This window comes from Rhopalosiphum padi, chromosome 2, assembly GCF_020882245.1.
Source record: "Rhopalosiphum padi isolate XX-2018 chromosome 2, ASM2088224v1, whole genome shotgun sequence".
Taxonomy (NCBI): Eukaryota; Metazoa; Arthropoda; class Insecta; order Hemiptera; family Aphididae; genus Rhopalosiphum; species Rhopalosiphum padi.
The window spans coordinates 81,381,119-81,395,498 of NC_083598.1; positions in this window are offsets into that span (position 1 = coordinate 81,381,119).

The following is a 14,380-nucleotide window of genomic DNA, read 5'->3' on the forward strand; positions in this document are numbered from 1 at the left end:
GAATTAGTTGCCTAAGGGAGTTTTTCCGTTCCGACAAAAAAACAACTATGGTATACGTTACGCGGGTTTTTCTGTTTTTTTACACTCCCTCGAAATATTGTTTTTTAATTACACACTGTACATATAAATATATTGATGTATACACTCGCCAGAGTCACGACGGCAATGACGACGATGACGACGACGAGAGGGTCCGATTTCCGTTTCGCCGAGCACGATAATGGATTTTAATTAACCTCGGAACGACCACCACCCTAGTAGGTGGTAGGGGCGGATGGAAGCTCCCCGCAGTCATATATACGCATATACACGTTTCTCTACGTATATAGGCGGCTGTTTTAATATTGCACCGGACAATATTGACCTATTCCCCCCACTCTGCTGTTACCTCCACCGCCACATCTATACGTCGAAATGATGGCGTATAATATATATAATATGTGCCGTATATACTAGCATATATATATATACATAATATTTATATATAACGATGCGGTGACCTAAGCCCGGGCATATAGGCGACGGTGAATTATTGCCGCCGTTCGACATATCATCACTATTATTATTGTAATAATACACTCGTACTACACTGTGTACACGCGGTAATGCATAAATATGCGCTGCGCGTGTTCACTTCCGATTTCGGAAAATCGCCGAACCGAACGCGTCGCGCAAACAATACGCGACGGCAAATCGTCGGGGGTTATAATATTATAATAGTGGGCGAAGCGCGCGTCTCTGTTGTGTATTTCCTACCCGCGACGTCGAGCGTCCACCTGTCGGAAGCAGTGGCATGTGTCGCGCGCGACGTTTTTCGACGCGAGTCCCCGCCGATCGAGGACGGAGTGGAAAAAGACGATTATTTCGCATGACGTGTTGTGACAAGCGAAATGGATAAATGAAAGCGACGAAAACTAAAAAAAAAAAAAAAAAAAAAAAAAAAAAAAAAAAAAAAAAAAATAGAACACCGCGATTACCGCGCGCGTATGATATTTTAATGTCCGTCGATACGTGACAGGGTTGGCGACGCATTATTGTTTAGGAATACTGTGTAACTTTTAACGCGTATGACACGATCGGCCGAGTTTAAACTAATTTCATTTCATTTTTTCCTCTCTCAACAGCTCCCGGGGTGGTTATACTATACATTATAATATATATATACTCTGTCGCCACACCACGCGATCGACCCCAACTCATACCCGCGTTGGCAGCATATCTTTTCCACCCTATTTAAAAAAATAAAAAATAAAATATATATATAATATCACTCCCTTCCCGCCACAGCAGTAGCTGCAGTAGGGGTTGTTAACACCGTCAGCCACTGCCGTCGTCGCATGCACCACGGCCGCCGTCGGTCTTCCGTCCGGTATATATTTAATTAGTTAAAAGCCTCTTGACATACACCGACGACGACGACGATGAATACAATATAGCGGAATTTGAGGAGGTTGCGGATGAGGTTCTTTTTTAAATTTTCTGCTATAGTAATTCGATATACCGCGATCGTGTGATGCAACAGAGTAAGTAAGAGATAAAAAAACAAAAACAAAAAAAAAAAAAATGCCAAAATACAAATATTAATAATTTAATCCGATATTAAAAAGAATAAAATGCTTGCAAAGACCTCGACTCATTTTAATTAGGAAAAATATTTTTATAAAAAATCGCAACACGTCCTAATACTATTTATAGATTTAGATATTATATTGTACGAGTGTATGAAATACAATAATAATATTAACCTAGTTTCGTAAAAACAATAATTATAAATACCTACAAGGCTACACTAATATAATATGTTTATTATACTCGACATTTTAGTCTTTACATTTTAAGATCATTTCATGATAATATAGTATATTTTGTACACTTAAAATTACCAGCATTTCTTACAATATATTTCACACATTTTAAAATAAATAAATAAAGAGTTATTCACGAGTCGTATGACATATCAATCAATTTTACGAAAGACAATATTATTATTATTTATGCAGATAAAGTTTTTTTTAAATAAGTACTCGGTACTCAAAATAAATATTTGCGAAATTAAAATAATTTAAGAAACTATAACAAATAAACATTAAATATTTATAAAACATACCATATTAATTATGTAAATATAATAATTTAAGAATGTTAAATGTAAATAGGCACCTAATTTTTATTGTAGAAGAACACCTACTGTTTTGGGCAAAAATGTAATTGTATCGAAGCTTGGTCTATAATAGGTTATATATTATGTTGGTATATTATGATCAATCCTTCGAAAATTTTGATTATACATTTTTTTCAATACCACCACATTATAATAGAAATGTAATAACAGTAATAACTAATAATATATTAAAAAAGCTAGGAAAGCTCACTCTGTGAGCGTATGAGTTCCTGATTTCTAAACTTATTTTAATACAACACAGTATACACTATTAGTAATTCAATAAGTCTAACAGTTTACAGTAACTACGGCCAATAAATAAGATATATCTTAGTATCAACAACCGTAACAATGTACTAGTAATTAACGGACGAACACATGGATGAACGGTCAGACAGATATAACAGGAACATAATAAGGTGTATTAAACTTATATTTAGAAACTTAGAACTAATGCAATAAACATTTTATATAGCCATATAGGTACTTATTTTTTTTTCATAAGAAAACGCACAGTGTACATTACTTAAGTACTTTAAACGTACTCGTATGTATGAGTTAGTAGAAAGATTAATTCAATTAATATTTAATGTGTCAACGGGACTAATGTAAATTGTTATTTAAAATTTGACCATTTGGATCAAAGTCAAAGGAAATAATTGTTTAATAAAAATACGGAAGTAAAAATAATAAAATATAATGCGTTAGACTTCTCCAAGTATTTACACCGCCTAAAAATTGATTAAATTATTTTTATTAAAGATAATCTGACACGAGTTTGTGCTTTGCATGTATAAAATTCGTGGTAATACTTGTTATTTTCACAGTCGATGAATATTATATTAACAAAAACTATAAGAAAACTTATTTTATTTAATAATTCGTTATTGGAATAGAATAATATAGCGAGCAGCGACGTGTAAAAATAAAAACCATTTTTACGTTGCACGCAGTAATTTTCTTATCTTTCCGGCTCAATTTGTTCAGGAATAATAAGAAAGACGAAAATGAATATCAGTCGTTTTTCTCGGTCGACCAGTTCACAATATCATTTTCGTACTCGGTCGTTCTGCAGACGACGATCCAAAACCTCTGGACCATGACTTAAGATCATAAAAATGCCAGTCTTTCGCTCGTCAGCAATGTCTTCCCGTGTTATTAGTTTTCGCCCCGGTCGGCCGCCCCCGCGCACTATCGCCACCGCCACACCACCTACACCCGGTCGCGCCGACACGACAATAATAACAATAACTCGGGCGACACGAGTCCTATGCGCGCTGCAGAACACACACATTACACACCCGCCCACACAAACACACACACATACACATACACAAACGCCCGTCCCGTTATTTGGGGCTGCCGAATTTACGGGCTTCGGGTAAATGAGCCGACACTAAGGAACTCGGCACACGGGCCTGTCGATAAAACGCAGGCTATCTTAAAAACTGCTGCCGCCGCGTCATCACCGCCGAACCGGTGTAGAACGACTTGGGCGGCAACGACCGCGAAGGGCGACGGAAAAGTGGTAGGCGTATATCATCCACTTAACTCTTTTGGAACTATAATCCGGAAACTCGCAAAAGTCCGGACGTAGGTATCGTTAGATAATAATGTGTACATAAGCGCAGCAACGAACTTGCTTCCACTATATAGTATATGGCAGTTGTAGTTAGGTGCACATGTTCGGCTCAAATATACAAATGTATTTATTTTTTTATGAATATTAAAATAAGAATAAAATAATAATAACATAATGTCGTCTAACGGTAATATACATTAAGATTGGTTTGACAATTATAAACGTATACTATAATAATATAATGAAGAAGCGACAGTAGACATATATCCATAATAATAATATGTACACAAATCTATAATTGGAGTATAGTAAAAACTATCTACGTTGATACGGATGTGCGTTAAAATTAAAATTAAATAAATCTAAAGAGTTGAGCAGCGATCCTCGAGGACCATAATACCATATTATAACATAATAAACTTATACGTATGCATAGTTATAATGATTTTAAATTATATTTTAAGATAAAGTATAATCACACAATTAATTAAATTTATTCGATCATGAGAAAATATTATATAATATTAACTATACATGAAAATATGACATGGCTACTTCGCGCTGGTTTAACGGTTTGCACATATCAATATATGGACATTGTAAATAAAGTGACAAAAGTCTAATTTTATTTTTGTTTGTCCCGAATTTTAATAGAAAAGCCGAAGAACCGAAGAGGATAACACTATGTTATGTTAGCATATGTGTGTATAGTACGATCATATTGCATCAATTTTTTTTACGATAGTCAATACAGATGGGAGAACAAAATTTACTGCTTAATTGATTGATCACTTGTATTGCATCAATATCGATGCATACCTATAGGCATATCACATAATATTCATTGTTTATTTAATTTATGAGTTTCGATTACGCATAAACTGCGGAAATAATCAAAATCGTTTGTTATTTTCGGGAAATAGTACGTGACGAGTTCACATAATAATTTATTAATATTATTACTAAAGCTCGGGGGAAAAAAACATGTATCTAATAAAATATTCGTAAACTGCAGTCGAGGGGAGTGTACCGCGGGAACATAACGAATTTTAATTCGTAAACGCCGGTGTAAATCTTCGTCGAGCCCGCGGGTCCACGTGTTGACCGCATTCAAACAGCCCACGGGCGATGGCTGCAGTGCAGTGTATAACGAATACAATAGCGAGTGCACTCGGTGCGATAATGAAAACACGACTCCGAACTTGGCGTGACGGCGATATTGTGTAACGATGGGAGAGGGGCATATATAGGAGGTATAGTGGTGACGACGGGTCGGTCGTCTCGTTTGCTGTTTGTCTTATCATTTCGCGGTTGAAAAGGTTACACGCCGGTTACACTTTGCCACTTTCCGGTAGCCCAGAATCAAACCGCGTGGCAATGTAGCGCGCATATATAGGTAGCTAAATGCATATTATAATAATGGTAATAATAATATTCGTCTTCGTCGACGTCGCCGCAGCCAACACCACCGGGCACAAACGCGCAGTCGAGTGAGTTTCTCGACGGGGAGAGGAGCCGCGGAGCAAAGAGAAAACGACTACATTATTGTACACGTCGTAATACTACCTACGTAATATACCCGGGGAAGCTAATTTGTCCGAAGGGTCTTTCGGCCGGTTCAGCGGAGCGTGCCGTATCGTATCGTGTACGCGTACACATCGCGTAGCCCTTCCCGAAATGCAGCCCCGCCGCCGCGTAAGTTCTATAGTCGGACACGCCGCACACACAAAAGACGACGACGGCTGTGACGACCGATGCGTACGGAATAAGTCGTGTCGGCTATTGTCGTGTGTGTGTGTGTGTGTGTGTGTGTGTGTGTGTGTGTGTGTGTGTGTGTGTGTGTGTGTATGTATGATACCTGGCCACAACAAACTCAATTTTCCCGGCCTCCGCTGCCATTTACCCGTCCCCCGGGGGCAGGATCGCACCCCCTCCCCCCTAGCAGTAGTCTCGTCCCGAAACATCGTCATCCGGCGGCGGTGAGAGCGCCCTTTGTGTGCTCGGCGAGTGTGCCGTTTTCTTCTTCCGAACCTCCGGGCCGACCGTCCGACCGGAAAACGAGTGCGGTCCGCTGCCGCTCGGGTGTATAATATATATGTATACACTTACACACGTTGAACACGATCGAAAAACGTTTAAAACAGTGCCGATACACTGCAGCGCAGTGGTGGTCATTCCGACGGAAACGATTTGTATTACGATACCGGACAAAGGGGGACGACAGGCTATACCGCGATATAGGTATATTAGAGGTATAATAAGCACCGCTGAAACAGAGGCGCGTATTGTATCGAATTCGTCGTGTATCGTGCATTCACGTGATACGTCCGTTTTGACGGATGTATAATAATGTGTCGTTATACGGTCGCAATTCGAGATGAATGATGGAAAACAATCAATACTTGAAAACGCGTGAGATCTAAAACACTGAGTGTCTTACGGTAATAAGTCGGCCGTCGATACGCCGTGTTCTTATCGTTATTTATTTTGTGACATTAACATGATGCAAAAAAAAACTCATAAGTTAGGTTAAGTTGTTGAGCTATTTGATTTTGTATATATATATATAAGTATTTAATATAGTATTTAATAAGACTCATCGAGTCGTAATTTAAAGGGCAAGGGAATTCTAGTTTGCCCTTAAATTTTTTTAGTTGCATCAAATTTATGTTTTTCCTCCACTATTTTAACACTAATTCATTGAATAATAGGACACATACTATTTTTTTGTTTTTAAAATCATTAACTATTTGAGTTTGAATATTATTTATCTGTTTTTTATGTAAAATTACTAATTTTTCATTAAAATATTTATACTTTAATAGATACTTAAAAATAGGTACATACTCTTAAAGTTTATAACCTCGGTTATATAGATAGAAGTTAATTGAGATATTTTCATTAATTTTACAATTCTAAAAAAATTTAAAGACTGAAATATTATATTTACATATAAGGATTGATTATTAGTAAAATATTTGAGGGAAATAGGTTATCAGCATTATCACTTTCATCTCCATTATATTGTAGTTAAACACGATAGGTAAAAAAATTAACTTAACTTAAGCTATTGCTACAATAGTAGTGCGAGTTATGACAATGTTAATAGAGTTTTAATACAGTATTGATATTACATGCACCTATCGGACATATATTGCATTGTGAATTATCAAGTAATAAGGGTTTGTTGCGTTTATTTAAAACCAATGTAGTCAATGTAGGTATTTAAATAATTAAATAACATTATAGAATCTAAATATTTAAAACGTGTATAACTATAAAAAAATATCAATACCTTTGGTTGTGTGCGTTAAATTATACAACATATATTTTATGGATAGTTCATTTAATAAATTTAAACGGCCCACAAAAAAGTTCCATTACGAAACAACCCCGAGCCCCATATGCGGTAGGTACCTTATATATATAGTAGTGATTGACGCGTGAGACAAAATTTTTATATTATATTATTATTATTATTATCATGTGTATAATATTATACACTCTGTAAACAACTATTGTGTTTAACAAAAAAGTAACAATAGTATTGTTTACGAAATATCCATTTTGTTGCTATGCAGCCAGTTGAGATATTTAACGTACTCGTTATGAAAATCTATGACGGAGGGTTGCGATAGGTGTGCGCATCATAAGTAATCGACCACAGCATGAATGGGTCAATGTAACCTATAAATGTAATTATGTGAGGTCCATTTTTAATGTGGTCGAAAGCAAACAATATAATTTCGTGTTACCTCATAAGCTCTCCGACTAAAAGCCATCCAACCATTTTCTCTTAGCATAAAGACCCCCTGCGTAGTGATATAAAATGCATTAAAACCCATCCCGACAAATTGCACTAATATACATATTATTATATACACATGTATCTACTGCTGTATGAAATTGAAACCAAACCAGTTTAGTATAGCTTATGTCGTCCGATAATGAAGTTTTAAATCTGTTGATGGAAAATAAAATTGCGCAAAAAGATTTTGAAAATTGCGCAAACCATTTTATACCTAACATCGCGGTGGTGGTTATCTCGTTTCGGGACTTAAGTGTTAAAAATAATCTTATTTACAAATATACAATATATAAAATATTATTACCATTATTCACTGATTTGTGACATTATTCAGTTATTGTGACGAAGAACACTATGTATAACTTAAGGTATATAAATAATAAATATAATAATATCACTACCAGCTGCAGTTGCATGAAAAATGTATTCGTTTTATGATAATGCACTTATTCATGTTCAAGAGAACTTAAATTAACTATTGATTCGTTAAATATTTAGAGATAAAATAGATAAGTTTATGCAATCCGGTATAAATAGTTTATAGTGGCTGACTATATATTATAAAGGTTGTCGTATATATTATTTGGATTGGAACGGATTAGCATCGAAACAGTCGGAACCGAACGAACTTTATCCGTACATTATCGGAATGATTCGTAATTAAATTATCAAAGTTGTAACTTCAGTTGAACACATTTTAGTTTTTATTTAAACTTTATATTGAGTGGTTTGTGTACTTAAGAGTGATGTTATAAACATGTTAACATTGGCGTAAAATATAAATTAGTTAATATTTTTATAATCATTTAATAAAATAAAAATTATTTTTGCAAAACGGGTATACGATATATACTATAAAATAAACAGCGAAATGTCCAATAAGATTAGTTTCACACGCTTTTAAAGATGTACGTATCTCCGTTTTGAAATTCGTTAAGTATATTGTTAGATATTAATTCGATTTGATTCCGTTCTGATGTGTTGTTTTTATTCGGATCCGAACTATTCAAATCGATAGTAAACAACCAAAAAATAAATATGATCAAATTTATTTAAATAAAAATGAATAGTTTGAAACTCGAATTTGTAAAATAGTATTTTTTTACTATAAATGTGATGTCAATTTTTTATACTCGTCAATATGTGTGTTCTAAATACGTTTACTCATTAGTATATTTACAGCGAAAATGAATAAAATATCAAAACATAACTACACGTGCTATATCTAGTATAAAACACGTAATAAAAAAATACAGAAGAACCGAAAGAACATGAAAATAAAATCAGATAAATGTGCTATGAGAAATCTTAAAAAAATGAATACTTCACCCATAAAAAAATGTATATATTACATCATATAATATGTATACAATAATACAATCGAAAATTTTTACTAGGTTATTATCTAGATACTTTATTTAAAATAACCATTTTAGTTGAATGTAAAAGAATACTTTAAGTTTAAATTATTTTTATCTATAGCCAATGCTTAACACTGATCCTATTAAAAATAAAATTATATATTTTTTCAGTTTCATCATACGGACTTCTCTCCCAATAATGAGAGGCAACCTTATATTCTTATTAAACATAAATGTGACTACGTATGATTTTTATTTTTGTTACATTTTATTTAATAGGCACTAACTACATAAAAAAATATTTATAGAACAATGTATAATTCGATTGAGTATGTTAAACTATATTAAATTCAATAATTATATTTTTATTCGTTTACATATTGGAAGATATATTTTAAATATGCACATCACAAAGTAACAATAAAATAGTCCACGAATCTATGGGATGATGCCAGATATCTGTTCAGTGACGCCGAAATTAGATTTGACTAGGAGAGCTAATGGAGTCTATAAAGTACCAGCATTCAGCAATCAGCCCTCACCGACACCACTGCTCATAGAACCTACACTTACCGTCAACCCACCCACAATTCGTTTCCCTCCAATACTCGGGTTTGTAGCCACTGCATCAATCAAAACACCAGACATTTAAGATCGACCATATCGTTTGGAATAATAATAATAATAATTTAAATCGTCAGCGGAAAATAATAGCGTTATATATTGCAGCTAGATGGCGTTGTGTAATACAATTACACGTAAAACGTTTCCGCTCGAATAATACCACACGTTCCTTATCGTATTATCATACAGGATTTTTTTTTCTTATTCACCAGAAATATTATGGCAGTGTTTTGGGGGGACACTGGAAATTCACTTTTCGTATTTCAGTGTGTAGTCACTTTGTTGCGAAAAAAAAAAAGAAAAAAAGCGTGCACGGGAAAATGTGATAAACCAATAATCCCTATTTTCACTCTTGGACAGGAAACCGTCTGCAATTTGAGGGTCGGCTTGTCGTCATCGTTGTCCTCCGCCGGCCAAATCCGTTTACCGACAACGCGATTGACCAAAAAGCGTAGAACCGTAAAGTTATTGGAGAAATTCGATTTTCTATCGTCCGACCATAACGCGATTTTGTTTTCTATACTGTCGCTGTACACGCGCGAGTTGCGCAGTTGTAAGCAAATATAATAATATAAATATAATAGTCCAAACAGAGGGTCGGGATTCCGGAACAATAAAATATTTTATTTTATTATATTTTGTATCTTTCTTTGAAAACTATAACACACTGAATATTCTCATCATCGTTAAAACAATGCACGTATAAGGTATAACTAAGATACATATTAAATGCTATATTATATAGTACATACTGATAATATTTATGTGAGTGATTTCGTTTATAGATGATTAAATTTAAATAATAATACATATAAAGTATATTATAATACATTTTGAATAACTGTGATACGTTCAAACATTTTAAATATTACAGAGGATTGAGAATTGATAGTTATTAAAAAGTAGACAAGGGCATATAGGTGAGAAAAATTAATGTAATTTTAAAATAACTAAATATCTATTGTTACTTTATCGAATAAAATAAAATCACATCCATAAGCTAATGTAGTATTTCCATATTATTAGTACAATATTAATATATAAAAAAATTGTATTTCTTTATTTTATTGTGTTCACAATATTTTAATTAAATTATATTATGGTAAAATGCATGGTATTATAATAATTGCGAAAACAAGTTCATATCAATATGAAAATGTATGACTTATACTACCAAATAAAACGTCAATGTAGGTATAAGAAATGTAAAAATTAATATGATACAAGATAATATAACATTATGCATGAATAGAGATGTAAAAATCGAGCATTAAGTTAATACTTATAAGATTTTCGATAAAACATTTGAAACTGATCATAATACAGTAGGTAAATTATACCTATGTAAAATATAAACGATATATTTTTATTTGATTTAAATTATTAATAAATTACACACATTCCATAAAAATCTGTTATTCATTAACACGTGACTTATTTCATTTAATTTATTTTGCTCGTACGAGTCGTACCTATTACTCTTTAATATTAGAAGGAAATACTATTTAACGTACAATGTATATATATATATATATATAAAGCTTATAGTTCAGTAAATAATACGTACATAAAATAATAAGCATGAACTTTTAGAAAAAAAAATAATGTAATTAAGTCGAAAAAAAATCTTTTGTCTATTGTTATTGTGCGGTACAAGATTATTGTTGTTAATCTGGCGAGCACTGTACATTACCATTTCGACCGATGACCATCAATCATTGTCGGATGGGGTTTACAGAGATATGTGTCGTTGTGGCCTTCGTCCATTTATCAAAAGCATCCGAAACTGATTCGATTGTCGGCGAAAGGGCTCTCTAAAAGGATTAAAGGCGAGTGTTTCAGGGGAGGGGGGTACTGGTCATTTTAATTTCACGCCACGCCACACCACACGTCGATCATGTACACGCGAAAATCGTTATAAATATATGTATTATGCACAGATTCTACGAAAAAGGAACAAGGGATGATAAATAGGCTAGGTTATTTTATAAAAAAAAAAAATAATACATATTATTGCACGAAAAAGTAAATTGAATTCATTTTTAATGTTCAACTGTATGGCCATATAGTCTAAATTGCTAAATATAAAACAAAAATAAGTATGAAGAAATGTAATTATTTAAATATTATTTCATTATTTTTTAAATACTCGAAAAATATACTTTTGTTTATTAACGAACATATTGTGAATTTTCTCATTTATCAAACAATATAAAATATGAAGGATTGGACTTGATTGAAAACATAATTTTTACAAAAAATTTTTAATTTTTGGTGAAATATATAATAAAGATGTTTTGTTTCGGTAGATGATAATTTAATAATATACAAATGATATAACATTATGATTGTAAATATATTAATTTTTTTTATATATTTTACATTTATTTTAATTTATACATCAATGGAAAAATGCCTAAATTATTAGTTAATTTTTGATTTTATATTATGTATGACTATAAATGAGAGTAGGTATACTTTATAAACAAAACTAATTTCCTAAATCATAACCTACTATATGTATAACAATGTTTAAGATGAGTATAATAATATATATTTTTAAATATCTTGCTTATCATTCTGTTAAAAACAGAAAAAAAAATTAAATTAAATATTTCAGGTGGCAACAATAATGATAATTGATTAGTATACGCATACTTTACTTATTAATTATAATTGTTGTGTATGGACATGTGTTTGAATTTATATTTACCGCCATTGATTATAAATACTAGTATTAATAATCAATGTTATTACATTTTAATATAGTATAATATATTATGTATATATACTGGTTTTTACACAAATAAATCTGTTCCTTAGTGATGATATAAATTCCAAAGTTGATTAATACTTAAATACGATGTATCTAGAGACTTGCCGGGGCTTAGAAGAAAACGACAGAAACAAATGGTTGAGTGGTTGTAGAACGGCAATTCCTTAGGCAATCCAATTAGCCTCGCAGGCTTTGTGCAAAAAATACAAGGGAAAAATAAGATCCACGCAGACCCGGAGGCAGATATTATTTTAATCGAATATCTAGTCACCGGTGTTTCGATAAAAACCTTACCATCCCACTTGGTAGTATTTTTCCTTTACCGAGTACATAAACTGATTATCGACATTAGTCGGGCTACCGAGTACAGGAAACATAATTATGTTTTTTGATAAACAGATTCTTGGGGATGTAAAGTAAATTAGGTTTTCAGTAAGCTTTTATTTTTAATTTTTTTTTTTATATACTCTGTTAGAAAAGGTCTTATTGAAAACTCGAACAAGGTAAATGCTCCGTTGACCGTGACTTCGATTAATAAAGTCAAAAGAACCGTCGAAACACGAGGACTTTTTAATGAAAATTCTTTTACGTTAAAAGTCTTTTACTAATGGGCTATTGAGAGAAATACAGTATTTTACGGTGGACGAATTTAATCATCGAATTAGAAAGAAAAAAATGAATGTTGTATACAGGTATATCTTATATATACGTCAAATATATTATTTGGTCGTCGTTAATTTTATTTAGCTATGATGTTTAATGTTTATGTTTTAGTGAATTATATATGTATAACTTTTTATGCTTCAAAAGCATTAGTTTCAAAGGAAACCATTCCTTCACTTTTACGTCTAAACAGTAAAGTATATAATTTGAACTTTTAATTATATTAAAAAAAAGTTCAAAATTTAAAATGCTTCAAGTTAATATTTACGCGACTCTTTCTTTCACAAATAAAAATAATTTCACTGCAGTAAACCTATACCGATTCGCAACGTAAGCTCAATATCGTTACGTTTTTGGGAACGAAATAAATAGCGTATATTATCAATCAGATGGATTTAAAAATTCATATACGTAATAATACATTTCATTTTTCATTTACATCAATGTCGTTTAGCGGAGTTTAATTCGGATGAAACGTTATTAGTGTTATTACTATACATAATAACTTATTAGACGTTAACAACACGCGTGTAACGATGCTCATAAACACGTTATGGAGGACAATCGGTCATATTAAGATATTATTATCGGGTCCGGCCGATAATATATTATATTGTATTGGATACTTTATATACACTTACTACCCGTCTTACCCTCGGAGAAAAAGGTGCGCGTGACCTCGGCAAATGGAATTTCGGAGATAATGACCGTGTTTTTTTCACCGTCTCTATTTTCTCCAGAACACGGTCGTCCGGGAATAAAAGATCGGTTCGCCGCGGGGGGTTGGATATCGGCGGCGGCGACTATAGCGATAGTCTTTTGTGTCCGTGAATATGGCTGTATATAAACAGCTCGTACGGTGTACGGAGGAGAGTTGAACGCACCCCGAACACTGCATATTATGCAAATGGACGAGTGCCATATAGAACCGGAGACGACGTGGAGATAATAAGGCGAGAGAGAGAGAGAGAGAGAGAGAGATGGAGTGAAACAGAGGCGGAGGGCAAAGAATAGTAATAATAATAATAATAAAAAAAAATCCTAAACAAACACGCGAGGTATATCTGGTATATGAACCGCGTGCGTCTGCCGCAGTGACCCCGGTGTCACATTTATACATAGGTGTCTGTCACTGGACAGGCATTTATAAGTCCACACAGCCCCCGGGACCGCCGCCGCCGCCGCCGCGTGTGTTGTTGTTGCTCGTCGTCGTTATTCATCAACGTCCGAAATCTATACGCGTCGTGTACACGTATATCGGCGGTGGCGGCGTCGGCGGCGGAGACTCCCCGGATGATGCGCCCATTGTCCCGGTCCGTCCGCCCAGAAATCGGTGACAGACGCGTGTGTGCGTGTGGATGCACATTAATAATGACGACGAGTGAAAAAAAAAAAAAACACCACC